This window comes from Pseudorca crassidens, chromosome 6 (genome assembly GCF_039906515.1).
Source record: "Pseudorca crassidens isolate mPseCra1 chromosome 6, mPseCra1.hap1, whole genome shotgun sequence".
Taxonomy (NCBI): Eukaryota; Metazoa; Chordata; class Mammalia; order Artiodactyla; family Delphinidae; genus Pseudorca; species Pseudorca crassidens.
In genome coordinates, this window is record NC_090301.1 from 24,561,480 (window position 1) to 24,588,047 (window position 26,568).

The window sequence follows — 26,568 nt, forward strand, 5'->3', positions numbered from 1 at the left end:
TGAAGAGATGATTTAGTAAAAAAGTGATTTTTATTGTCTGTGAATAGAATTGGACAAAATGAAAGAAGTCGTATTTGAAGAATTCAGTAGCCAGGTAATAAAGTTGGTTCCACAAACTACAAGTTCAGTTCTGGCATTGTTGCGTTGAAGATCGTTTGAAGTAATTTGTCACAGTTGCTTTTAAATGAGATATGGAAGAAATTCCAGTAAAAACTTAGAGTAAACTCAGGTAAAGTTCAGTTGGATTTTAGTCCCAAATTTTGCTGCATATTGGAATCATCTGACAAACTTCTAAAACACCCTAATGCTCAGGTATCAGAACATCTTGCTAGGGGCAGGTGGAGGGTGTTGGTTGTCCAACCATCAGCTTTTTTAACGGCTCCTTGGGTGATTTTAGTGTGCAGCAAAGTTGGAAACCATTTGAAAATATTGAATAAATAAACTTTCTGGAATGTAAAATAATATTACTGAAACAAAGCTTGTTTAATATATGTACAAGCATGTATTTTTGTTCTTCTCCTAAATATAACACTTATTCAGGTAGTTGTCTTTACAAGCAAAAGTATTTTACAAACCTAATCTTGTAATGTGGACCTTACGTATAAATTTAAAATTTTTACTGTTTTCTAGTAGTGATATGTGTGTCACTTATCATGATGAATAATATATCTTCTCGATATACAGCTTGATACTTTAAAAAATCTACAAACATTGATGGTATGTTTTGTAAATTATGAAGCCTGGTACTATAATATAGTGATGGAAAAGAAGACAATTTCTAGGATATTGAATGGTCTTTTATCAAAACAACTAATTCACTGAAGTAATTTACTTTGTTCTGCTGTTTAGAGTTTATTCTTAAAAGTCAATTTTTAAATGTATATACATGAGTTAATGTATATATATATATGTGTATATATATACTTAAATAATATATATAGAGAGATATGCGTATTTATTTATTTAAAAACATGTAAACATATACATATATTCAAGAAATATCTATAGGTTAGTTGTGAAGAGCATGAACTTTCAAGTCAGAGTGCTTGGGTTCCAATCCAGTCTTTGTCACTTACTAGCTTTGTAATCTTGGGCAAGTTATTTAAACTCACTGTGCCTCAGCTTCCTGACCTTAGAGGAGTGCTTGACAATTACTAAACATTCAATACATATTAGTTTCTGTTATTTTTGTTTTACATTCACATATTCAGCTTAATATTTTTGTTTTTTTCAAACATGAATAAGACACTTTCCTCAGAAGTTTTAGTCAGTGAAGGTGACAAATATATAAACAATCTTTTAATAACGTGTGATAAGCTCAGCAGTAATAGAATTTAGAAGAGGAAGAGGTGCTAATTCATGAGGCATATACAGGGGTATTCAAGGAAGGCTTCCAAATGAAGGTAACTACTTTAAGGGAATTTGCCCAGGTGGGAGGTGAGGGAGAGTATAATTGTGCAAAAAAAGGAGTACATTGTAAAGAGACTAGAGTAGGCTTTGAAAGTATGGCATGTTCAGGAAACTGCAGAGAGCTGAGGGTGTGGACTGTTTGGTGTGGGAGAGAAGACCCAGACCAGAAAGATCTTCGTGTCTCATCCTAAGGAGTTTGTACTTTTTCTTGGTGGTAATGGTGAATCACTGAAGGACTCATAATGCAAGTATTGGTATTTTTAGAACCAATAATCAATGCACTCACAAATACATTATCTCAATGACAAACCAGAGTCAGTTCCCTGTCGACGATGAGTCTCTGAAAGGTTTCTAACAGTGAGCAACAAAGGTAAATTTTTCATTAATGTACTTGTCCTGTACTCTTTATTCAGTCTAGCTTTTCTATAATCTTAAATCATTTAGTCCTTAAAATGAAAACAAGATAACTATAATATGTGTAATCATCTTTTATCTGCAATTTGTAACAGCACATAAGTAGTAGTAATTTTGTCCCTAATATGGCTTTCAGCCATATATGCTGTTCCCATTTTACACCAAGAAATTGGCCATTTCATTCTCTCAGACTGAGTGGTCATGCTAGTTCCAGGTCTGCCATCGTAGTTTCAGTCCAAAGTGAACCTGCATTTGTAGTTTCCTTTTGACTCTCAGGGAGGTCTTTGTGTAGTGATTTATTAAATTATGAGGTATTACGGCAGACAGGTGTTTGACAGCAAAAATATCTTAACTTAGTCTGTAGCCACAGGTACAAGTTACTTAACTCTATGAGAACCTGCTCAGACTATCAGTGACAATAGTGCTAAATATAAAATTAGTCATACTTTGGGATACTTAAATAAGCTTAAGACCTGGAACAAAATCAAAAAGTAGGATAGATAGAAACTGATCAAACTGATCAAATATATTCACTTAGGACTCCATCCTTTTTGTGTTGTGAAGATGTAGATTTAGAGGATCCATCAGTTCACACTGTGAGTGGCTTCTAGCTTGTCCCTCAGCTTTCTTAGGATTTAGTCTTCTTCATCTGTGCTCTGAATGTGCTGGCCTATAAAATTTGGAAAATCATATTCCTATCAAATTCAATTATCAAGCAGTGAGAGTGTAGGAAGTTCTAGGTATGCTGCTAAGTCGGTATTATATTCAACCTCAGTAATTTTCTGAAGAGCCGAGTGTAGTTGAAAGACAACCGGACTTTAAGTTTAGAAACTTGAGATTTTTCATTCAACATATACTAAGTTCCTTCTACATAGCAGCTCCTGTTCTAGATGCTGGCACACAAAAATGATTAGATGTGGTCCTTAACCTTGAAGATCTTAGCCTATAGAGGGAAGTAAATTTGTGCAATTAATTATGAGAACATATCCTCACCTCCTTCAGATCTTTAATTAAATATTATTCTTCCTACTGAGACCTTTCCAAGCTGTCCTATATAAAATTGCACACACCATCTTCAAATACATACTTTCTATCTCCCTTCCCTTCCAATTTTCTTCTGCTTTTATTCATCTAACATACTGTAACTAACATATTATATATTTTACTTTGTTAAGCTTTTTTGTCTGTCTTCCCCTCTACCACTGCCAGATCCATAAGAACAGTGACTTTTTTGGTCTGTTTTTTCATCGCACTATGTGTTGGGTATACAGTTTTTGCTCAAAAAATATTTGTTGAATGAAAGAACATTATTGATAAATCAGTGACTCAATAATTAGGCACACTTTGAGAACAGAGGAAGGAGTAATTATTTCTGCTTGTGGTCCAGGTAGGATTAACAGAATTTGATCTAGGTCTTGAAAAATAAATAGAAGTTTACTGAGTGGTACTGAAGGCAGAGGAGGAAAAAAGGATAGCCAGAGGAAGTAATTCTAGTCATGACTTGGCCATTAACTTACTGTATGACTTACCTTTGAGCTTCTGCTAGAAATGATGGTTTATGCTATTTTTCACTTCCACTTTAGGATTCTACATTTTTTTCCTCCTTCCTGGTTTCTGTGGGTAATCTTAGCATTTTAACTCTTTAGATTCTAAAGCTCATTATTAACAAATGACAACTGTTGTTCAGTAGTTTCAAGCCATCTGAAAATTTCAGTCTATTGTGGCTTAAACTGGCTACTTAAACTCCATCAAGATGTTAGGAGCAGAGGTGGTTAGCAGATCTGCCTAAGGAGAATGTATAAGAAGTAATTCACATTCAGATTTGCCTTCTACAATTTTATTTTATTGTAGTAAGAATGCTTAGCATAAGATCTAGCCTCTTAACAGATTTTTAAGTGTACCATGCAGTACTGTTAACTGTAGGCACAATGCTGTACAGCAGGCCTTTACAACTTATTCATCTTGCTTAACTGCAGCGTTAGGCCTGTTGATTAGTAACTCCTCAATTCCCCTCTCCCCCAGCCACCATTTCACTCTCTACTTCTATGAATTTGAGTATTTTAAATGTCTCATATAAGGTGGAATCATACAGTATTGTCCTTCTGTGACTGGCTTATTTCACTTGGGATAATGTCCTAAAGGTTCATCTGTGTTGTGGTATATTGCAAGATTTTTGTCTTTTTAAAATCTGAATAATATTCCGTTTTATGTATATACCACATTTTCTTTATGCATTTATCCACTGATGGACATTCAGGTTGTTTCTACTTCTTGGCTATTGTAAATAGTACTACAATGAACATGGGAATGCAAATATCCCTTCAAGATTTTTATTTCAGTTCTTTTGGAAAAATACCCAGAAGTGGGATTTCTGGATCATATGATAGTTCTAGTTTTAAGTTTTTGAGGAACTGCTGTACTGTTTTCCATAGTAGCCACTCTATTTGCTTTTAAGTTGAAGAAACTCCCCATATTCCTGAGAATCCAAACAACACAATTTCATTGAAATGTTTACTTTTTATACTCAGAAGTAAACTCTAGGAGAAAAACAAGTAAATTTAATAGAATTTTTAAAAAATTTAAGATCTTAACAAAATATATTTGATCTATTTTATTAACCACAGTAATAAAAACAAACTTTTCCACAGTTCTGTTTTGAAATTTGACTTTATTTGGGTCAATTAATCCTAACTATATGTAAGATAATTGTTTTACAAAGTCAATAAATGAATTAGTAGGTGTAATTCAGCTATAAACCTCTTTTTCTGAACTGAATAAACAATGAGTCTTTTAGCTCTGATACATGGGAACCATTTATAAGAAAGTATTATATGTTGCTATCAAATAAAAGTTGAGTAAAATAAAATACATCCTGAAGAAAAGCTAATGAACTGTTTTTAATGAATTGTTTTTGGTATGACATTCATTGATAAGAAAACCTATATAAAATTTTCATCTAGTATTTCTTTTTTGTACAAAATAAAACAAAAATGTGCTTTTAGAATTTAACAATTTACAAAATCCTAATATTTATACACATGTAATTGTTTCCTTAATATTATTTATACAACACCATTAATTCTTTTTCAGTTAAAACATTTATTGAGGTAGTTGTAGATTCACATGCAGAAATAATACACACAAATAAGAAATAATACACACAAATGCCTTGTATATTTTATTCAGTTAATCTAATGGTAACACTTTGTAGAACTCTGGTATAATGTCATAATTATATATTGATATTGATATATCCATTGGTCTTATTCATGTTTCCCCAGTTTCACTTGTACTCCTGTGTGTATGTGTGTGTGTGTGTGTGTGTGTGTGTGTAAGTTCTATACAGCTTTGCTACCTGTGTAGGCTCATGTATCCACCACCACTGTCTGGATATTGAACAGTTACAACACCACAAGGATCCATTTTATTCTCCTTTTAAAACCATACCTACCTTCCTCCCACTCCTACCCCATCTCAAACCACTGGCAACCACTATTCTGTCCTCCATTTCTGAATGTTGTTACTTAAAAATGTTATGTAAACAGAATCATAAAGTATGGAATATCTTGGGATTCACTTTTTTCATTCAACATAATTCTCTTGAGTTTTGTCCAGGTCATTGTATGCACAATACATTCCTTTTTGATGCTGAATCATAAGTGTTCCATGATATGTATGAACCACGTTTTGTTCCTTGTTGGAGGTTATCTGGGCTGATGTCAGTTTTTGACTATTATAAATAAAGCTGCTGTGAGTTTTAGTGTACAAGCTTTTGTGTGAACATAGGTTTTCATATCTCTGAAATAAATGGCCAAGAGCACAATAGTTATATAATACACATATAGTTTTTTTAAAAATTAATTAATTTATTTATTTTTGCGTGCGTCGGGTCTTCGTTGCTCTGCCCGGGCTTTCTCTAGTTGTGGTGAGAGGGGTACTTTTCGTTGTGGTGTGCGGGCTTCTCATCGCGGTGGCTTCTCTTGTTGTGGAGCATGGGCTCTAGGCGCGTGGGTTTCAGTAGTGGTGGCACATGGGCTAAGTATTTGTGGCTCACGGGCTCTAGAGCACAGGCTCAGTAGTTGTGGCGCACGGGCTTAGTTGCTCCACGGCATGTGGGATCTTCCCGGACCAGGGCTCGAACCCGTGTTCCCTGCATTGGCAGGCAGATTCTTAACTGCTGTGCCACCAGGGAAGCCCTACACATATAGTTTCAAAAAACACTTCCGAACTCTTTTTCAGAGTGGCTGTACCATTTTACATTCCTACCAGTAAAATAGGAGTGATCTAAACATTCCGCATCCTTGCCAGTATTTGGTGGTGTCACTATTTTCTGTTTTAGCCATTCTGAAACGTGTGTCATGGTATCATTGGTTGTTAACAAATATATTTGTGACCTTTTACTTTTACTAAGGAAAGAGGCTTACTTCACACTCTAAGTCACACTAACAGATTGCCAAAAGAGAATGAAACAGTTATATAATAACTTGATTCTGATACAAAAAGAAGATCATAGCTTTGAGTAAATAAACATAATGGATTCTTCTCTGAAATGAGAAATTTATCATTATAAACAATTCATAATCTAAGCTCATGTTATTTATTTATTTTAGTATATGTTCAGTCATTTTGGGGGACCCTTGTAACACAAAATGTTATACCACCTACTTGTGCAAATATATTTTAATGGTATAAATACATTAACAGCTACAAATGGTATAAATATATTAACAGCCACAAAAATTTTTACAAAGCATTTGTATTACAAATCAATATGAATTTTACAACCAGATTTACAGCGAGGGCATATCTAATAAAAAGACTTTTTAAGCAGCCAATCATGAAGTGAGATAATGTTATATTTATATTGGGTTTTGTCTTTTCAGATATATTATCTTGATTGATCCTCACAATGACTCTCTGAGGAAAGCTTGATATTTTATAAATGAAGAAATTTATGACTAAATTGCTGGTTAAGTCTTGTCTAAGATTGCACAGCTAATAATGGTAGAACTGTGACTGGGATCCATGTCTAATCCTAAGGCGCTCTGACTAGTGAGAACAAAAATGAGTACAAAGACATTGGGTAAATAATGAAGTTCATGATTAATTTTTAAGATAAATGCTTACCAGATGAACACTCTTTTATAGCTAGTTTCAAGTTGATTTGAAATGCTGTATCTCTAGTATCCAAAACATAGCTTTCACTAACAAATCAATTACTTACTTAAGATCCAGTTAACATTTATTGAACTTTTAGGTTGTACTGTGCACATCCAAGTGTTAATTCATTTTGAAAAGATTCTGCTAATAATTTTAATTAAAAAAACCTGTTACCTCCACACCCAAGTAGGTTAATAGCCAGTTTATCTTTTAAAAGTTGTATCTTTTTGTGAAAGGTTGGAGATAAAGAGTGGGTTAATAATTATTGTTCAAATAACAGGTAAGCTGAAAATGTGTTGTATTTAACACAGATAATCAGATAAAAGTCGGTTTGTAAAATTTCTTTTTTTTTTGTTTGTTCAATATTTATGCTTCTTTAGCTTGAGCTCCAGCGATCCAATCCAATGGTTTTGTTAAAATAACATCATTTGAACTCAGATATAGCCTTTAAAAATTGCATTTAATTTTTTAAATTAAAATATCTAAGGAATAGGAACAATGCATCATGCCTTAAGTTAAGGCAGCTTTTTCATTACATAACTTATTATCTGATGAAATATAGGCTAAAATACTTAATAAGAAAAATCTATTCAATGTGAAATTTAAACAATTTAAGTTGTCTTTACTGACTAAAAGGAATTATATAAAATTTAATCAAGAGAATTCTTTTAAGGAATCAGGTTATCTTTAGTGACCATCGATTTGAAGTTACCTATAATTTATAAAAATAAAGATTTGGGGCCCCAAATCTGGCAGTAGGCATTCTTGAAGCCTCCTTGTCTTTACTCTCACATTCACTCAATCACCAAGTCCCACTGATTTTTCCTCCTAAATGTCTCCCAAGTTCAGCCGCTTCTCTGGGTGCTTCCCCATCATCCTGTCTAGACCACCACACACCTGCAGTAACCTCCTGGCCAGTTCCCATCCAAATCTCTTCCACACAGTAGCCAGAGTGACTTGAAATGCAAATATAATCATGTCCCTTCCCTACTTAAAATCTTTAAAGGTTTCCTGTTGCTCTTAGGAGAAAATCGAAACTCCTGCACAGGCTGAAAGTGTTTTGCCATCTTTCCGACGTCATATCTTGCCACCTTTATCCTCAGCCATAAATGACTTTTTCAAGTCTTCCCATGGACACTTCCCCCTGCTTGGGTCACAGTCATTTCAGCCTGCCTAACATACCATTCACTTCTTTGAAAGTGTTTCTTGCCCGCTAGGCTTTTAAGACACGCTGATCTCTTTTTATCATAATGTTCACCACACTTTATGTACAGTTATGCTATGTTAACTTGTGCTTCTGTTCTTGCCTCACTGTCCTGAAAGTTCCCTTGGCAGGCACCAGCTCTGTTTAGTGTTGCAGTTGCTGCTTCTAGCATAATGACTGAAGTGTAATCAACGCTCAGTAAATATCTATTAAATCAGTAAGTGAGGGGATAAAATGTGCATTTACATAAGTTTTTATATTGCTTTGTTGTAAATCAGAAAAGGCACGACTTATTATTAGCAGCCCTTAGATTGAAGATGAATATATTGACAAAATTCCCACTGGTCATTGTACAAAATCATATTCCATCATAAACAAGTGTTAAAATAAGTAATGTAGCCTCTTAATAATTTTATATCTATATCAGCTTGACTGCAGGACAATTATAATTGAACAATTAAATACTCGTCTCATATCTTTTCTTTCCGTAATTAAGATTAGCAAATAATACCAATCTTCATATAGAAAATTTGGAATAAGTAAGATGAATATTCACAGATACAGCCTAAAATAGAAGATGTTTTCAGGAAACTTTTATATTTATACACTAATACCTTAATGTTTAATCTGCTTTGGTCTTGTAAACCTTGACAAGTCTTGAATTAGAATCAGTGGATTGGTGTAACTACTTTCTTTTTCATGAGTTTCCTCATTAAATGCTTCACTTATACCATTGTCATAACGTGATCAAATTGTAGAGACGTGTGAAATTATTCTCCTTTTAAATGCACTATCTTTTAAAAATACTGTTTTATAGGGACAAAGACATTTAAGTGTAATTGTAGTAATTAGCTCTGTCTATAAGCAAATCTTGCAATAAAACACTTTAGCTCCATGTTAAATCAAATCTCACCCTGCAGCCTTGCCCCTCTTATTGTCATAATAAAATTTAATTAGCACTACAATGATCATGTCTGCATTTTAGATGAGTACGTTTTTTAGGATGAAGTGTTTATCTTGTATAGATGTAGAATTTTATTATGTTTACAGAGAGGTACAGAAATCCTTAAGTGGCATCAGCTTTTCTTATACTGGATGTTTGGTTCAAATGGTCACTGATAAAGACTGGTTTTACTATTACATTTTGTTAAAAATTTTAAAAACCACATGTGGGTACCAGAGAAAAGAATAAAGAGAATGACAAAAATCATGCATAATTCCTTCACCAAGAGATAATAGGGGCTAATATTTTTCTATATATCTTTACTGTCTTAAATCTATATTCTGTTTTTCAACTTTAAGGTCATAATACATACAGAATTTTATTTTTTGATTATTCATTTCACATATTATTGTGAACTTTTTTCGTGTCTTGTAACATTCTTCAGGAGTGTTTTTGAAGTAATGGCTGTATGAAGTAACATATAGTGATGTTTCATATTCCTGATTTCAGTAGGTGTTACCAGTTTTCCTCATTTTAAAATAATACTATAAACATCGTAAATAACAATAAAATAAAAAGGTCTGGCTGGAAAAATTAGTTGAAACATTTGACAAATGGCTAATATCCTTAAGCAATTAAAAGGTGTCCACAATCAATAAGGAAAACAGGGCTTCCCTGGTGGCGCAGTGTTTGAGAGTCCGCCTGCAGATGCGGAGGACACGGGTTCGTGCCCCTGTCCGGGAAGATCCCACATACCGCGGAGCGGCTGGGCCCATGAGCCATGGCCGCTGGGCCTGCGCGTCCGGAGCCTGTGCTCCACAACGGGAGAGGCCACAGCGGTGAGAGGCCCGCGTACCGCAAAAAAAAAAAAAAAAAGGAAAACAGATGCCCTGATAGAGAAATGAGCAAAACATGGATATGCTATTGATAAAAAAATTGGAAATATTCTAAACATGTTCAATCATATATATCCAAATGGAGGCAGCACTTTGCTATAATCTTTGGCAGAATAAGATTGGCAGAATTTAAAAAGACTGTGTTGTCAGGATATAGGAAACAGGACAGTCTCCTAACTGCTGGTAATATGTTGTCAGGATATAGGAAAGAGGACAGTTTCCTAACCTAGTAAAGTCCCATCCATTTGGAAAATAATTTAGCAATTAAAAAAACGAGAAATTTAAAGCCATTGAGTTTTTAGAACTTTATTCCAGGAAAATATTCTGACATCTGTTTAAAAAAGGGGCAATCATCTTGTTTTGTTTTCAAGTAACAGGACAAAACTTGAGAGTAAATAATTTTTTAATATAAATTATGGGATTCATGGGTTAAATAAGTAATGCTATAATAATGTAATCGACTAATATGTAGTCAATAAAATGGAATAATATACATTTATTATCAATTGAAAATAGATTACAAAACAGTGTAGTTTTATTTTTCACCTTTATATAGAAACACATTCTTATTTGGTTGAAATTTACAAGGAGGTTATTATCATAAGAACTTAAAAAAAAATCCTTGAGCTTTCTGTTTCTCTCAGGACTGAGAGTCACAGTCACAAATAAGGCATGCTTAAAAAACTTCTTTTACAGAAGTCATTTTCTTAAAAAACACTGATGTCATTAAATAAATAATGAATACTTACTGAAGTCATTGGTTTGCTTCTGCTATGGCTTAAGTAGATACTGTGAACCTGTTCCATCTAAATATCTGCCACATTAAAAAAAAAGAATCGAAACTGCCTTTTCTTGTAGATCTTCATAGTCCTTGAAGCTGCTATAAAGGTCGTATCTAACATTTAATGGTTCTCACTATGTGTGAGGTATTAATCCTATTTTAAGAATTTTGTGTATATTGTCTCACAATAACCCTATAAAATAGATATCTTGAGTATTTGCATTTTGCAAAGGAAGAAACTATCCTGGACAGAGTGTTGGTATTCTACTCCGATCACAGAGTTAGTGAGTGGCTGAGCTTAGATTTGAATACAGGAAGTCAGCTTTAGAGTCACTAAACTCTACCGCTTCTTAAGTTAGGAATTAAAAACTTTGAGAAGTTTCAGTAAGTCTAGAGGCTCTTCTCTGGGTTCATTCTGAATTTTAGATTGAGATGAACTTCTAATAGTCTCCAGCAAAATACAGATTTGTCCCAGATCTTTTAGGACACCTCTGGAGTTCATTACAGCATTTTAAAGGAGAATACTGCTAAATGATTCCATTCTTACCAGTGTTCTCTAGACAAGATGTTTCCACATTCTTTCTCTTTGAGGATACTTTTAAATAGTAGAATGTTGGCACCATATTTTAAAGGTAGTAAAACACCCCAAAATACATGAAACAAGTCAGCTAAAATTAATACACAGTCACCACTACTGTTTAAGACTGTCTCATAGCATCTATAAAAGCTTCAATGGTAATCCACTGGGTTGGCCTTCACACTGGGGAAAAGAGGATAACTGTGTACTATTCTACCCTGACTCTCATAAGCGCTCTCAAGCCAAAGATGGTCACATGTACCAGTAAAGAATGCATCATGGTCTTTCTTTTGCACAGGCTTATTAATTCCTTTTTTTTTTTTTTTTTCCCGTGGTTGATAGTGTTGGTAGTTAGGATCTTCAGTGAACAGAATGAATTTATCATCATGATTCATTATCAATTGGTCCTTTGCATGTCTCGTCTCTACTTTTTGTTATTGTTATTTATTTTATAATATCGTGAATGTCTGAAAATCCACAGCCAATCCTAAAACATTATCATAACTTACGTAAAGCTAATTGGTTCCTCCCTTTCCTTTCCTCTGCCATTCTCTCCTTTCCTCCATGGGAGGTAACCACTATTTTGAAGTTTTGTTCAAATTTTGTGATAAAAAAATTAACACAATGCAAGGATTTTACCTATCTATTAGCTTGCATATCAATAAATGAGGAGCTAAAAATCCTGTTCTACATTGCATTAGATAACTCAAGAAGCTGCATCTAACAGGCATTGCCATTTTAGTAGGTACACTCAGTTGCAAAATTGTAAATTTCGCATTTTGTTTAAAATTTGACAGCACACCTGTGAAGGGTTTGTGGTCTACTGGTATACCCATATTACATTCGTTGATAATCACTCCTTGGATCTGAAAGTTGACATCTAAGGTCCCTTGATGTTTAGTTAGATTTGACTTAATTCCTCTTCTACCAGTCAAAGCCAAAATATGACCACCGGGACAATAGTAATTATAGGACTAAGCTGTGTCTCCAAATGCAGTGTCATTTCCTAAAGTTGTTTCGTACATTTTTTTGAATAGTTTCCTTCATGTTTTCATTCATGCTACTGCATTTGCTCAAGTAAAATTATTCTTTATTTTTGTTAATTTTCTAATGTTTGAATAAGCCACTGAGCAGGGTAAGCAAAGAGAGAATTATGCAAATAAATGAAGTAAACAATTGGAAGTATGTGGAAGGAAAACGCTTGATATAATAGGTGCAGGCTAGTAAATGCCTTCTTTGCACTCTAATTGGAAATGAATACTAATGGTCTATAAATTAAATCTAAGTTTCTAAAATTCACATTTAAAATTATTATTGATATGTATTATTAATAGAAAGATATAAATGGGCAAGATGGTGGTCTAATTTCATTAATACATCTGAGACATTATTGCCTTGCATTTTCATTTTGACCAAATGGTTAGTAAATTATTCCTAGGGATAATATTATATGAATGAGAGTGAAAACATTAAGCCAAATTAAGTTTCTCACATATTGATATTTTAGATGCCATATTTAGACTATGCAATGAAATTCTTCCATATTCCAGATTATCAAATTTTAGAAAACATTATCATTATAATTTATGCTAGGCTTTATTTTCTTAGGTAAATCCTTTAAGATTGCATTTGTAAACAGACTGTTTTAGTTAAAGTGAGATAACTACAGTAACAAATAAACATTAAAAATGTATAAGGGCTCAAATACAATAGGAAATAATATTTTGATCACTCAGTAGTTCAAGGCAGTTCCAGGTCGTGGGGTAAAAGTGATGGATGTGTAGATGGATTCTCTACCACATAGTCATTCAGCCTTCTATGAATGAATTAGCTCAGGCTAATAGAAGTTCTGCCAAGTTTAACATTTGACTTTCAGAGTTGACTTACATATCAACATCAAACTGGCAAAGGGGAAAGAGTATAGAGGATCATGAATGGGAGACATTTTTGCATACGGCCTAGATGTTGAACTTATAACTTCCCCTGACATTTCATTGGCTAGTACTCAGTCACATGTACACACCTTACTGCAAGGGATGTTAGGAAATATAGTAATCTGGATGTACAAAAAGGACTACTTTTGATAAATGGCCAGTAGAATCTGCCACAGCAACATTTTAGGGAGACTCAAGAAAAGAGACTTTGCTTTTGGGTCTGGTATATCTAAGGTTGAATCTCGCTCTTCCTTCTGCCAGCTGAGTAACCCTAGGAAAAGTATTTACCTTCTCTTTGCTATTATATAGATAAAACATAGAGATAAGAACATCCACACACCTACCCTCACATGGATTACTGAGTGAATGGAAGGAAATAATGCGTGTAAAGTGCCTAGTGAGGTGCCTGATTGTGTGTAGTCCAAAATGGTAAATTTTAATTTTATTGTTAAGTAATGATATAGTATTGTGTATATACATCATAATAAGTACATTAACCCTCTCACTCACCTGCCACCTCCCTGTTTAGTGTGTACTTATACAAGTAGATTTGTCTTATGGACTTAAGCATAGTCTCTAGAAAGTCTCCCTTAAAAAAAAATGAATGTGAGAAAGTTCATAAAGGTAATTTCCTCCTCTCAGTTGAAAAAGGCACTAAAATGTAGGTTTGAAGTTGGGAACCTTGGAAAACAGAGCCTTCAGAAAATGTGACCCAAAGGTACGTTTGTAGGTGATAAAAGTCTGCCATGAAAATAGTAGGAGCAGGTCCAAGAAGATTCTGGTTTGGAGAGAGTGGAGAGGCATATGTAATAGTGGAAAAGAAGGGTCCAAAGGATTTGAGCCATATCAGTTTTACCACTAGCTTCCCTTAGTGGCTGTTATAGCTTCTTTGGCTATCTTAATGCCTTTTTTTTTTTTTTTTTTTGCCAGTCCTGGAAAACTTTAAAGCATGGAAATATGGGATAAGGGTGATTGCTGGGGAGCAAGAGTGCCACAAAATGACAAAGATAGGGGAGCAGCCACCTAATAAAAAACCAATGCCAACCTAAGTCAATCTGTATTAGTATAAGCTGATTAACTGGTAGTTGTATTTCTAAATAATGACAAAGCGAATATATTTTTCCAATTCATTACCGTTAGGCCAAAGTGGAAAATGAGGCTATTTAAGTTGGAGATGATGAAAATGTCTGTGAACAGTGACAAAATTTACTAACAGTCTTCTCTATTATTGCTCAAAGATAGTGGAAAAAATGGTTTATCTCTTTTAGTTTCTTGAGAAACAGGCCCTTTTGGAAGCACCAAAGTCATTCACAATTCAAATGCAATATGCCGTGAAACCATAGTATATGTTGCATGTTACTACTTGCCAAGTGTTTTATCTCTGCTGATTGTATATTGGTACTGTAAGTAGTCTGCTATGATAAGTATGGAACCCATATGCTGTCTGCTCTCATTTCATAGACTATTCTACTCTTGAACTCTGGGTGCATTCAACAAGAGATTTGTGATCTTACAGATTTCTCAGTGGAACTTAGTAAACAGTAAATTGTCTAAAGATCTTGAGTCCACTGGAGAACGTAGACAGAGGAAAGACACAGTCATAAATTTTTAAGATTCCTTCTGTTGAGTTTTGCTTTTATAAAAAGTAAAGTAAAACTTAAGTCACCAAATGTCACATTCAAATTCTTGAAAAACCATGATGTAGGGCTACTGATAAATTAAGCTTTTTTTTTTTCGGACAAAATATGAAGAGCTCATTTATTAAGGCAAACTTTTGGCGTTTCAACTGATTGTGCACAATAGTTTTTGAAGAAGCTGTGGATTCTTGCCTAAAGTCTGCTTTAGTTTGAACATTAGTGAATGATAATCAAACTTCCCAGTGGACTTAGAAGCAGTATAGTTAAGTAAAAGGCAATATGTTGGATAAAAATTCACTAAATCAGGTTCATATAGTGTGAAAAATAAAAGATGTTAGTGCAGAAAGGAAGTAAAGTCATTTCAGAAAAATTTAAGATTTCAAAAAATGAGAGAATTAATTATTTTGGATGAAAATTTTATATCATGAATTGTTCTATAGTGACCATCTTACTACTTAATTCTTGCACTCTCACAGAAGAAACAAAAATTTTTAATCAAGACATATTCCTGTTTAGAACACAATTGGACCATCCTTACATATTACTGTTTCAAGTATTAATTTAAAAACTGAAAACATTATATAAATAAATGGGTGCTTATTATGCATGTATGAATATTAGTAGGGTAATTAAGTAATAGATATCCAAAAATTTAAAAATATTATTGTCATCATCAAACCTTTCAATTCTCTTGTCTGTTCTTTTTTCCTTTTTTTTTTTTTTTTAAAGGAAAGAATTAACATGCCTTAGTAATGAGGAAATGTTTCCCATTGTAGGGGTTATTTTATGCAGAAGTAACAATTACCCTGTTGTAAATTTTAGAAATTGAGAACTTAGTTTTGGAAAGAAGTTAAGCTACTGCCTGATTCTATGATAATTGAATGCAGAAATCACTTCAACATCTAAATAGGTAGACATCCAAGTTCTACGTGAACAATTTTAGTAATTAAGCTTATTTCTTTATTTGGTAGCCCATTATCAGATATCTCTAATTATGAGAAAACACCTACCTAATTTGAGTTACATTCCAAATTTTGGAACTTCCACTCATTGGTCTTATGATCCTCTTAAGCTATAATTTTCTTTCCCTTACAATGCTTTATAAACATATGAAGACAACAGATTCTCATTCTCTACAAGCCACTTTTGTATTAACTGCTCATAGTTCCTTTCTAGCTTTTTTGTTTGTTTACTTTTTTTAAAAAATTATATTTTCTTTTCCAGATTATATCTCAATATGGTGACTAATGTTCTTGCATAAACTTGTTTGTAATTTCATTGTATGTCATAATTTAATTGAGATTTGTAATAGGATAAATTTTAACCAAACATTCTACAGTAGCTGATTAACCGATTAGGCTTAACAACTGATACATTTGTATGAAGTAAGATTGTGGTAATGCTTTAAAAATCAGTGCAGTGATTCCTATTGAAAGTACATAAAGTTATAAATTACTGCATACCCAGTGAGAGAAAATGGAGATGTCTATTCATAGCAATGAATTCAAGATTTTCTTTCACTTGACCAGTTCTTCTTAGACCTTTCCAGTTTCAACACTACTGATTCTCCTATTTATGTCCTTGCTATAGCTAACCTAAATGGGGTTGCTATCTCTGCCAACATCTAACAGCTTCCATTTGGGCCTTTTAAAGTATCCATTTGATTCCCCAATGTTTCTTTTCTCCTTTTCTGATATACTATATCTCTGATACAAATTGTGGTCCAAATGTCATTCAAAGAGAAAGTGCACGTCAAACCAAACAAAACATAACCACTTCCTTATTCTAGGATCTCTACCTTCAGGGTTTTTGCACTAGCTGATAAGTTACCTATACTTCTCACTCTTTGCATCTTCTTTGCTTAACTCCTATTCATCCCCCAAATCTCATCAACTCAAAGCTTACCTCTTCAGTCAAGTCTTTACATATAGAGAGAAAGAGTAAGTTGCCCTCTTATGAAGACTTTTTAAGAATAAATGGAACTTCCCTGGCGGTCCAGTGGTTAAGACTTCACCTTCTAATGCAGGGGGTGCAAGATGGATCCCTGGTTGGCGAACTAAGATTCCATATGCCTCGTGGCCAAAAGACCAAAATGTAAAACAGAAGCAATATTGTAACAAATCCAATAAAGACTTTAAAAATGGTCCACATCAAAAAAAGAAAAAAGAAAGAAAAAGAATAAAAAATAATTGATCATGTTGCCAAACTTGTCAGGATCCAGGGAGATAAAGGTAATATAATTTCTGCTCTCAAGAATCTCATAGTTTATTGACATAGCTATGTTGACCAATAATGCAGTATGAATGTAAAAACATAATACAGGTGGTATGTGACTATTGCACAAAAAGGTTGACACAAAGGAAGAAATGACTTATAAGGAAAATATTTGAGCTGGATCTCAAAGGGTGACCAGGAACTCATTCTCTGTGCTACTTTAGATTTGGTTCATAACATATAGTATATTTATTTACTTGTTCAATTAGGTATCTTTTTGCCCAGATACTTTGCCCAAAATATTTGCTGTACTATGAGTTCTATATATCTTTGACACTTGATGGGATTCATTATCAAACAAGTCCTAGCACAGACGTAGCATTCAATAATGTTTGTGGAATGAGTTAAGACATGAAATTTCTAATCCATTTCAAAAGTTTATATCTTTCTTTATTCTAAGCTTTTTCTTTCCTTAAATTTTTAAGTTCAGGAATCTTGGCTTCCACTCCTTTCAATATTATATTACTCTCTTACTATTTTCCAGAATCATTTTTTTAAATAATTCATTTTATTGTATGGAAATGGAAACAAATTATTTCAAGCTTCTGATCACATCAAGATATGACCCAGTAATTTAAATAGCTGAGATGTCTGTGAAGGAACTAAAGACGTTGGTCTGAGTGATACACGAGGACTCTGATAGACTTATGGATTAGCAGGACAGGGATGCCTCTTTTTTACCACCATTATATATTTTATACACACTCTTAAAAGCCTTATTTTTATATTCTTTCTGATGGTTATGTACCTGTAGTAAGCAATAAAATGTGCCAGTAAAATTTGTAAATTTAGTGAATGTTTCTAGTTCCGCTCAGTCATTAACTAATGTAACTCATGTAACTATATAATGTAACAAAATTTATGTTACATAACCACAATGATAATTTTTATTTAAAACTAATTTTGCTTATTTTTTTATTTGGTTGATTTTAAGGAGTCTCTTCTCTATATGAAATGGAACAAAGGTAATCATATAAAAATACTTTGTGGGCTTCCCTGGTGGCGCAGTGGTTGGGAGTCCGCCTGCCGATGCAGGGGACACGGGTTCGTGTCCCAGTCCGGGAAGATCCCACATGTCACGGAGCAGCTGGGCCCGTGAGCCTTGGCCGCTGGGCCTGTACGTCCGGAGCCTGTGCTCTGCAACGGGAGAGGCCACAACAGTGAGAGATTCGCATACCACAAAAAAAAAAAAAAAAAGCTTTGTATTTATATGTTGTATATACATTTTTATAATATCCTATATAAAACCATATATCAAGAATCTATTTTAGCAGCACAACTCTAAGAGAGAATTTGATGAATCCATAATTTTATAGAGAATGCTGTTGGTGACATATATATTAGGGCATACAATGCAGAAATTATAAATATTTTAGTTTAGGGGTTAAAATGCCATTGGGAACTGATGAGGTTTTGTTTCAATAATGGAACATAAACTAAAATTATTTTAATTAAAATTTACTCATTCAACAAACATTTATTAAGCATCAACTGTGATTAAGATGTTGTACTAGGCACTGCCGATACAAAGGTGACTAATGCCCTCAAAGACACAGTTTACTATTGAAAACTATATCAGTTTACTATTGATATGGTTTATGTTTCTGTTTATCATATAGCCAATCAGTAAATTTCATAAAATTTTCTACTGATCCAACTGTTGCACATTAAGTTTTGCGGGAGTTATAAGTAGATAGCCTAAAATAAAGAATTTTATAGGTACATTTTAGGACATCTGTTTCTATTAATGAAACATAAGACCTTGATGAGCTTGAAGTTGTGTATCTTGAAGTAACAGAAATATTAGCTCCTTTTGATGGATGATGATCATTCATTAAGACGTGAAGATAGCAGTAAAAGAGAACTTATATGTTATCTTAGTTTCACATATTTCAAAAATCTCTGCAGAGATCTAAATGTGCGCTTGAAAGGAATTGAGCATTTTTTATTTGTTATAAAACTATTAAAATAGCTACTTTCATGTAACTGATTCTGTACAGAATACTCACATCACAACTGTCTTACTTACAGTTTAAGAGCTTTGGACTAAAAAAAGCAATTAATATACTCCATTTCTTGAGCTTGAGCCTTCCTTGTATCCGAAAGTATTAAATTTAATGACAAAGGGGAAAAAAAAAAGGAGACTCATGGAAAATATCCAGTACCAGTAAAGAAATTAAGAAAATGTAATGTCTTTTGAGCAGTGTCCTAAAGAAAGTGTTCAGAAATCCATTTGAAGAAAACTGCATATGTATTAGATTTTATAATCTTCCATTTCAGTGAATTACATTCTGTAATCCTTCATTATATATTGAAGGACATAGCATAGCTTTTCTTTCTAACATTTAGGTCAGCAGTGGTATTTGAGCAATATAAATGAAGCAAAAGAAAAAAGAACAGATTTTCTAGACATATTATTTTGACAGAGTTCTTAGTTTAGAAATACTTTATACATTGATTCATTTTTTTTCTTTTTGCATGCAAATTCCCTGAGGGACAACAGGTGGGAACTTATTTTTATCTTTTAAACAACAACAAAAACAAAATTAAATAAAACTCGATATTTAGAATACTTCTTAAACTGCTTAAATGGATTTATACAATCTTGCATAATACTTAAAATATTAATAAATGAACTCTCTGCCCTGAAGAACTACAATGTAAGAATCCTTTATAAACTCAATGACAGTGATAATTCCTTTTGCAGTGTGACTATTAAATGAAAATTCCTGAGATGTTACACTATAACTTACAGATTGATTAGTAATTTAAGATTCTGCATTACCAGCTTTTCCTCATTTAAAGTAACAAATTTTTCTTCCCAGCCTCTTCAACTTGGTCATTTCATTACTAAGGAGGAAAATCACTTAATCTCTATGGGTCTCTTTATTCTCATTGGTATATTGAACTATTTTTCTTTTCCTCTAGAGATAGGTAGCGTAGCAGTCAAGAGCATGGTTTTTAGGGTAAGACAGACGTGGGTTTGACTCATGGCTCTGTGCATGAGTCATTGGATCATTTTAATTACGTTTTCCGAATTTCAGGTGATTTTTTTTTTTTGTAAACTTATTGGTTGTATGTTTTTAGGGGTTAGCAATTACATGAAGCTCTGAATGGTATTTCGAATTATACACAAAAAGAGGTAAATTTTGGAACAATGCCTAGAACATATGTCCAATAAATGGTTACTAACATGATAATAGTAATAATTATTGTTAATAATTATTATTATACTGTGCACTAGAACATAAGATCTATGGAGACTTGTCTGTTTTGTTCACTGCTATATTCCAAGTGCCTAGGAGGGTGCTTAGCAAATACAAAGTATTCCAAAAATAACAGGAACATATTTATTCCATTCATTTATATAGCAATATTCTATTGCCTATTTTATATATAGAAGGTACTGTCATGTGTTTGGATAGGAAAACTGCAAGCTCTAATTTGTCCAGAACTGTCCAAATTCATACCTCTGTGCTGACATAATTATTGATAATACATCCTTTCACACAAAAGGGAGCCTATTCAGACATTAAATTATATGGTCACCTTGGGTAAGGGAGATATACACTTAAGACATGAAACATAACATGTTCAAAAATAATTATAAAAATAATGATAAAAAGAGATATGTCATAAATGATGTACATTTCTGTAAAAGTGGTACACAGTACTGACTCATTTATGCTTTGTGCACAAAAGATCAAACTATAACATTTTAGAGCAGAAAGGCACCCTAACAATTGTCTAATACAATACAGTATTTATAGATGAGAAAACCAAGGTCCAGGGAAATTAAGAACCGTCTAAGTCATCCAGCAAATTAGTAGCAGAGCTAGCTCTAGCAATTAAAAAAAAATAAAGAAAATGATTCATTTTCTATGAACTTTTACTTTATTTTTTTAAGCAATATGTCAAAACATAGATTAAATGGTACCAACTCCAAAGTACAAATTAAATATCTTGCCTCTATTTGTGTCACATTTAACAGGATATATTTTTCTATCTTGAGAAATGTTTCCTCTGGTTCTAGCCGTAGCCTGTTTTTATGATACTTAGCTTTGTCCCCTCCAGTCTACTCTTGACTATTCTCTGGAAGTAAATGGTCATAACCTCTTTAAGCTTCCTTTTCACCCTCTGAGTTTTGTCTCCTCAAAATTCCTCTCTGCCCAGTTCTGGGTATCTCGTCAAGGAGAACTCCAAGATAAACGGAACCATCCTTAAATCATTTAACCTATGTGTTTGATGCTCACTTCAGCATCCTCCCATCTATCAGTTATGTCTTAATTTTCAAATCTAATTATTTAAAAGGATCTGTTTTTCCCCTATTCTGACCACTGCAAATAAAATGCTTTAGAAAGGAAGAGTTTTCTGACCTCCACTTTCTCTGCAGGCAATTTGTTGTTCTGAGTTACAGCTAGTTCCTATTGAATCAGAAAATCATTCACTCCTGCCCTACTTTCTATGTATCTTTTCATAAAACTCTAGTTACTACAGTCAGATTAGTAAGGTGCTTACTAATTACCTCTCAACTAAGTATTTTACACTCATTTGATACATCAAGTCATACATCAAGAAGATATTTGCTTGCAATATGTTGTAATCCTTGGGGACATTCTAATATTGTTATTACTTCTAGCTGGTAAGCCTTAAGGGATCAGAAAACATGTTTTAAGCTTGATTTCTGTATACACCTAGTTCACTGTACAGTGCTCTTCATATAGTATGTATGCAACCAGTGTTTGCTGGTAATCATCCTTGTTGCTGAGTTGTTCACATTAACCAAAACAAGTGTACTGTTGAGAAATCAAAGCGTATGTGCAGACATATAACATTTGATTCTCTTACAGAACTTCCAGAATAAATTGTATTCAAAATGTCAAAGATTCAAGTATTTTCCAATAGCAGAAGACAGATTTATCAATGTAAAATTACAGTTGAGATAGAAAATATTTACAAAAGTCCTAATTACTATACTTCTATCTTATAAGCCATTTAGAAGGCCCTTTTATTTTTTTTTTCTGTTTTATTTTGTTTACTTCTATAGTTTTTATTTTGTTCCTTTTGTTTTCCTGGTCTAGTAATGTTATCATTACAAATCAATGAATCTACATACACTCTAATTCTTTATGAAAGTTCTATAAATGACGGATATCTTTCAGAAGTAGTTAGAGCTCATCTTGGGGAGAATAAATAGAGGATATAGAGACATTAAAAAGTCTTATTTTTTCATCATGTCCTAGACGTGAGACCGAGACTCTTCAACACTGTTGATTGTGTATATCCTTGCTTTCTGCTTGTTGTGGCTTCTGGCAACTTTTTTGAAAACTACACTTGATATTAGGTAAATAATCCAGCAAATGGCTAAGGGCTTATTTATTATTGGTTTTGTGCCCAGAAAAGATAGCTATTACCTTGTTCCATGTACCAAGCCAAGGAGATAGATAAAACTGTACACTTTTATACGTATATACATATATACAATCTGCGTCATTCATACAATCATTTATTTAATGATTCATTCAAAATCTATTAAGAACCTGTAACAGGCACAGTGCAAGACACGGAGGATAAACAGATGAACAAGATAAAAATCACTGCTGTAACGAAGTAGGGAGATAATCGGAGAAACACAATTTCAAGACAACTTAGTAACTCCTATAGCCAAATATATTATTGATATTAGTATTGTGGAAACAAACTAATAAAAAAACATTTGAATAAAAAATGATCACTTAATTCTAAAAGAACAAGGGGAGTAGTGATACATGTAATAACAAGGCAAGTTAGAGTAAATGGTAGAATATAAAGTATGGTTGGGGCCTAGAAACATTCATTTCATGTCCAGAAATTTTCCTTCAGGAGAAGATGATTAAACTTATTAGTGGAATTTTTGATAGGAAAGTATATCTGATTTTATGAAAGAGAACTCTCTTGTTAGTATGGAGAATGAGCAGAAGGTTTTCTGATTGCCATTTAAGGAAAGAGGAATGAGTTCAAGATTTATTTGGCAGATTTAACTGACAGGGCATGGTTACACACAGTGTCCATACTAAGAAGATGGGTAGATGATTGTGCCATATCTCACCTCAAATCTGGAGAAGGAAAGGAAGTAAGATTCTAGGATGTGTGTGATCAGTTAGTATTTGATGTGCCAATTAGATATCAAGGAGAGCAAGAGTATAAGTATATAATGGCACCTGAATGCTAAGAAAGAGGTATAGATCAAGTATAGAAGTTAGGAAATAAGTGTTTACCTAGAAGGTGAATCCATGGGAGTTGATAAAAACATTTAAGTAGAATGTACCAAGTGAGAAGAGGTGAGAGAAACCTGAGGATCAGGGTGGGAGGGCATAGGGAGAGGAAGATACATGGAGGAGGTCACCTATCTTAACATTTCAGCAAATACAGAAAATAAGGCTGTTAGGCAAAACATAGTTTTCCTGAAAAGAAATATAAATAACCCAGATATATATATTTTTAATGTGGATAAAACTATTGGCCTATTATATAAGACTGTCAAACCTTGGGTGTGGGATAACTTAAAATCAAAATTTTCAGTATACAAATTTTGTTTGGAAATTTCATCTGTTATTAATTGCATTTTCCTTGAATGTAGGAACCTGGGGGTTTTCCTCAGCTCTTTTTACTTGAACTTATACTAATATTGTGAAATATTGGGAAAAAATTTACAACTACCTTTTCTCTCATGATTGATTTACAACTTTGCTATTAATAGCAACCAGAAAGTTGAAAATAGCAACTAGAAATAATAGCAAGAATTCCAGTCCTTGAATTTAAATGAGTGTAATAACTGAAAGAAGGCTTTTTTATTTTTTATTTTATGTCAGGAAGAGGGTTGCTTAATTTATACAGATAATGGTGATCACGCATGGGCTTGTTTTAATGTTTGGATTAGGTGCTGACTCATATAGACAGAAAAATAGGATTTTCATAGTTTATTTAGAAAGGAAAACTTGGTTTGTCCATGAGTGAGAAATGCACTCAGCATCTTTGCCCACCTGGTTTCTCCTATGCATCCTTTGATCGAAGCACTATGTACTATACATTTGAATTCATTTACCAAACTCCCAACCCTAATTAGAATTGATTTTAAATATAGAGTTAAGCCTAACAGGTATGATTCATTTATTCAATATGCTGAAGTATATTTTGCAAAAAAGCTTTTAAAGTGCCACTGTGTGCAGTTTTTAAAATTTAATTTGCCAGCCCTAGATCAATCACAGCTGAATTAGTTTACTTAAGTTGTTTATTTGCATTAAAATATAATCTTCTAGTTAGTTTGAAAGTATTGTTGTGTTTTTCTGTCATAAACATGAAGATTGCAGCTACATAAACAATTCTTTCTCTTTTAAATATAATAAAAATAATATATTATGGAACATCTTCTAGTTTACTAGATACATATATATATATTTTTTTTCTTGCTCCACAAGCATGGAATTTAAGAACAATAATTCTAGTCTTTCTTTGCATTTATAGCATTTTCTCATACTGAAATTCTCTCCTGAAATTTAACTGCCAGATGTTTTCTTAGGAAAATCCATATTGGTTTCCATTACTTTTAGAAAACTGGTGTTAGGTGGAAATGAACAGTGAAAATTAATGCTATAATTATGCCAGCACAAATTATTACCATCTTGTGTTTAAATATATTTAATTTGTTCTTACATATATACTGCTGTATTGAAATAGTTATTAAATTAAAACATAAATATTAAATGGCTTTGATAGAAGAAAATCAAATGAACCTTTAGACATGAACCTTTAGACATGAAATTTTCATCAGTTTCTCTGCTAATGTAATGTCATAGTCATTTCAGGATTATTGTCTCTTTGGAAGCAGAATAGTAGAGATGATATTATAGGCCTTTACCTCCCTGTCCTAGATCATTAGGACCCCTTTCCCTTATATACTCCCTCAGCCGAGAGAAATAACCGGAGTTAACTGAAAAGGGTTATTTTGTTCTCTAGGTAAGTTGTTGAAGTGATCCCAGTAGTTATAGGCCAGTCCACTTGTCTTAAAATCTGGACAAGAATTTTGATGAGGTGTTACAATAACATTGTAACTCAGTCTGTCTGCAAATGAGTCTCATAAATTTCCACAGATAGGGTCACAACTTCTGTCGCTTACTTTTATGATGTTTCGCTTGAGGGAAGAAAAAGCAGCTTCTGTGTTCATTAAGAGGTGGTAACTACTGGGGCTGAAAAGTAGTGCCTCTCATAAATTTGGGGACATCTTTATTCTAAAATACAACTTAAGGATACTGGTAAAATGAATAGTAGTCAGTCAGGATTAGACAATATTTAAGAAAACTTGTACATAAAATCAAAAGCAATTAAAACCAATGTCCATTAAGCAATGACAACAGACAAAGCAACTGTGCTCAGAACTCTGTAGGACATTGAAAATATGTAACTGTGGTTCTTACCATCAACCTGTGGTCAGTTGGGAAGCCACGATATGTACTTCAGTAATTACAGTAAATGTGGTAAGAATTTTCTTAGATAACACAGATAACTAAACAGGTGCTTTGTATTTATTACTTCCACCTGGAATGCACTCCCCATCTACTGTAAAACTCCAATCTCCCTGCTGGCACAAAGCTTCCTTCAGTTTTTCTTCCCAACACTTTTCTTTCTTTTCTTGAATCTTTGAAAGCTAGCAGATTTAACACCTTAAAGTTCTCTATGTTTTGTCTCCAGAGTTGAATTTTAACTCCTGAGACCAAGAACTGCATATTAAAATTATCTTTGTATCCACACAATTCCTGGTAATGTGGTGACCATATAATAATTCTTAAAAAAATATTTGATAGTCAATAGAGTGTACTGAAAAACTAAGTTTATATATTTTACAAATTAGAGAAGAGTTCTAAAACCTTCTTGTTTTTCTTCCTTTCTTTCTTCCTCCCTCCTTTCTTCTTTTCTTCCTTCCTTCCCCCCAAAAACTTTGAATTAGTAGAACATTTGCCAGAAATACAGAGAAGAAAAAAAATGTGTGTCTCTATTCTTAGAGTTAATAACTATGCTTTTAATAATTATGAGCCTTTCATCACAAAATAGTTGTAGTGGGTCAGACCAGTCGATGTCTAATTGGTAAAACAAAAGAAAAAATATGCTAGGTATTCATCTTATTGCATATAATGCATATAAATTCCATGTTAATTTGTGATTATTGCAAATGCCAAACTATAGAAAAAGAAAAACATATTTGATTTATTATTTTTGAATATCTAGGTGGATAAAGATTTTCTAAGCCTGAAAACAATAGAAAAAGTTGACCAGTTTTATTAACCACATAGAAGTCAAAAGCA

General features: G+C 33.2%; 1 protein-coding gene and 1 long non-coding RNA gene across 2 annotated transcripts in view; both read left to right on the forward strand.

The window, feature by feature from the left end:
- ERBB4 (erb-b2 receptor tyrosine kinase 4) overlaps positions 1-26,568 on the forward strand; it is a 1,112,967-nt gene that overhangs the window by 118,556 nt on the left and 967,843 nt on the right. The gene's annotated exons all lie outside the window — the stretch shown is intronic.
- LOC137225780 (uncharacterized) lies at positions 5,166-10,013 on the forward strand. Its single transcript, XR_010944024.1, has 2 exons — positions 5,166-6,031; positions 9,792-10,013. It is a non-coding gene; the product is annotated as an uncharacterized lncRNA (long non-coding RNA).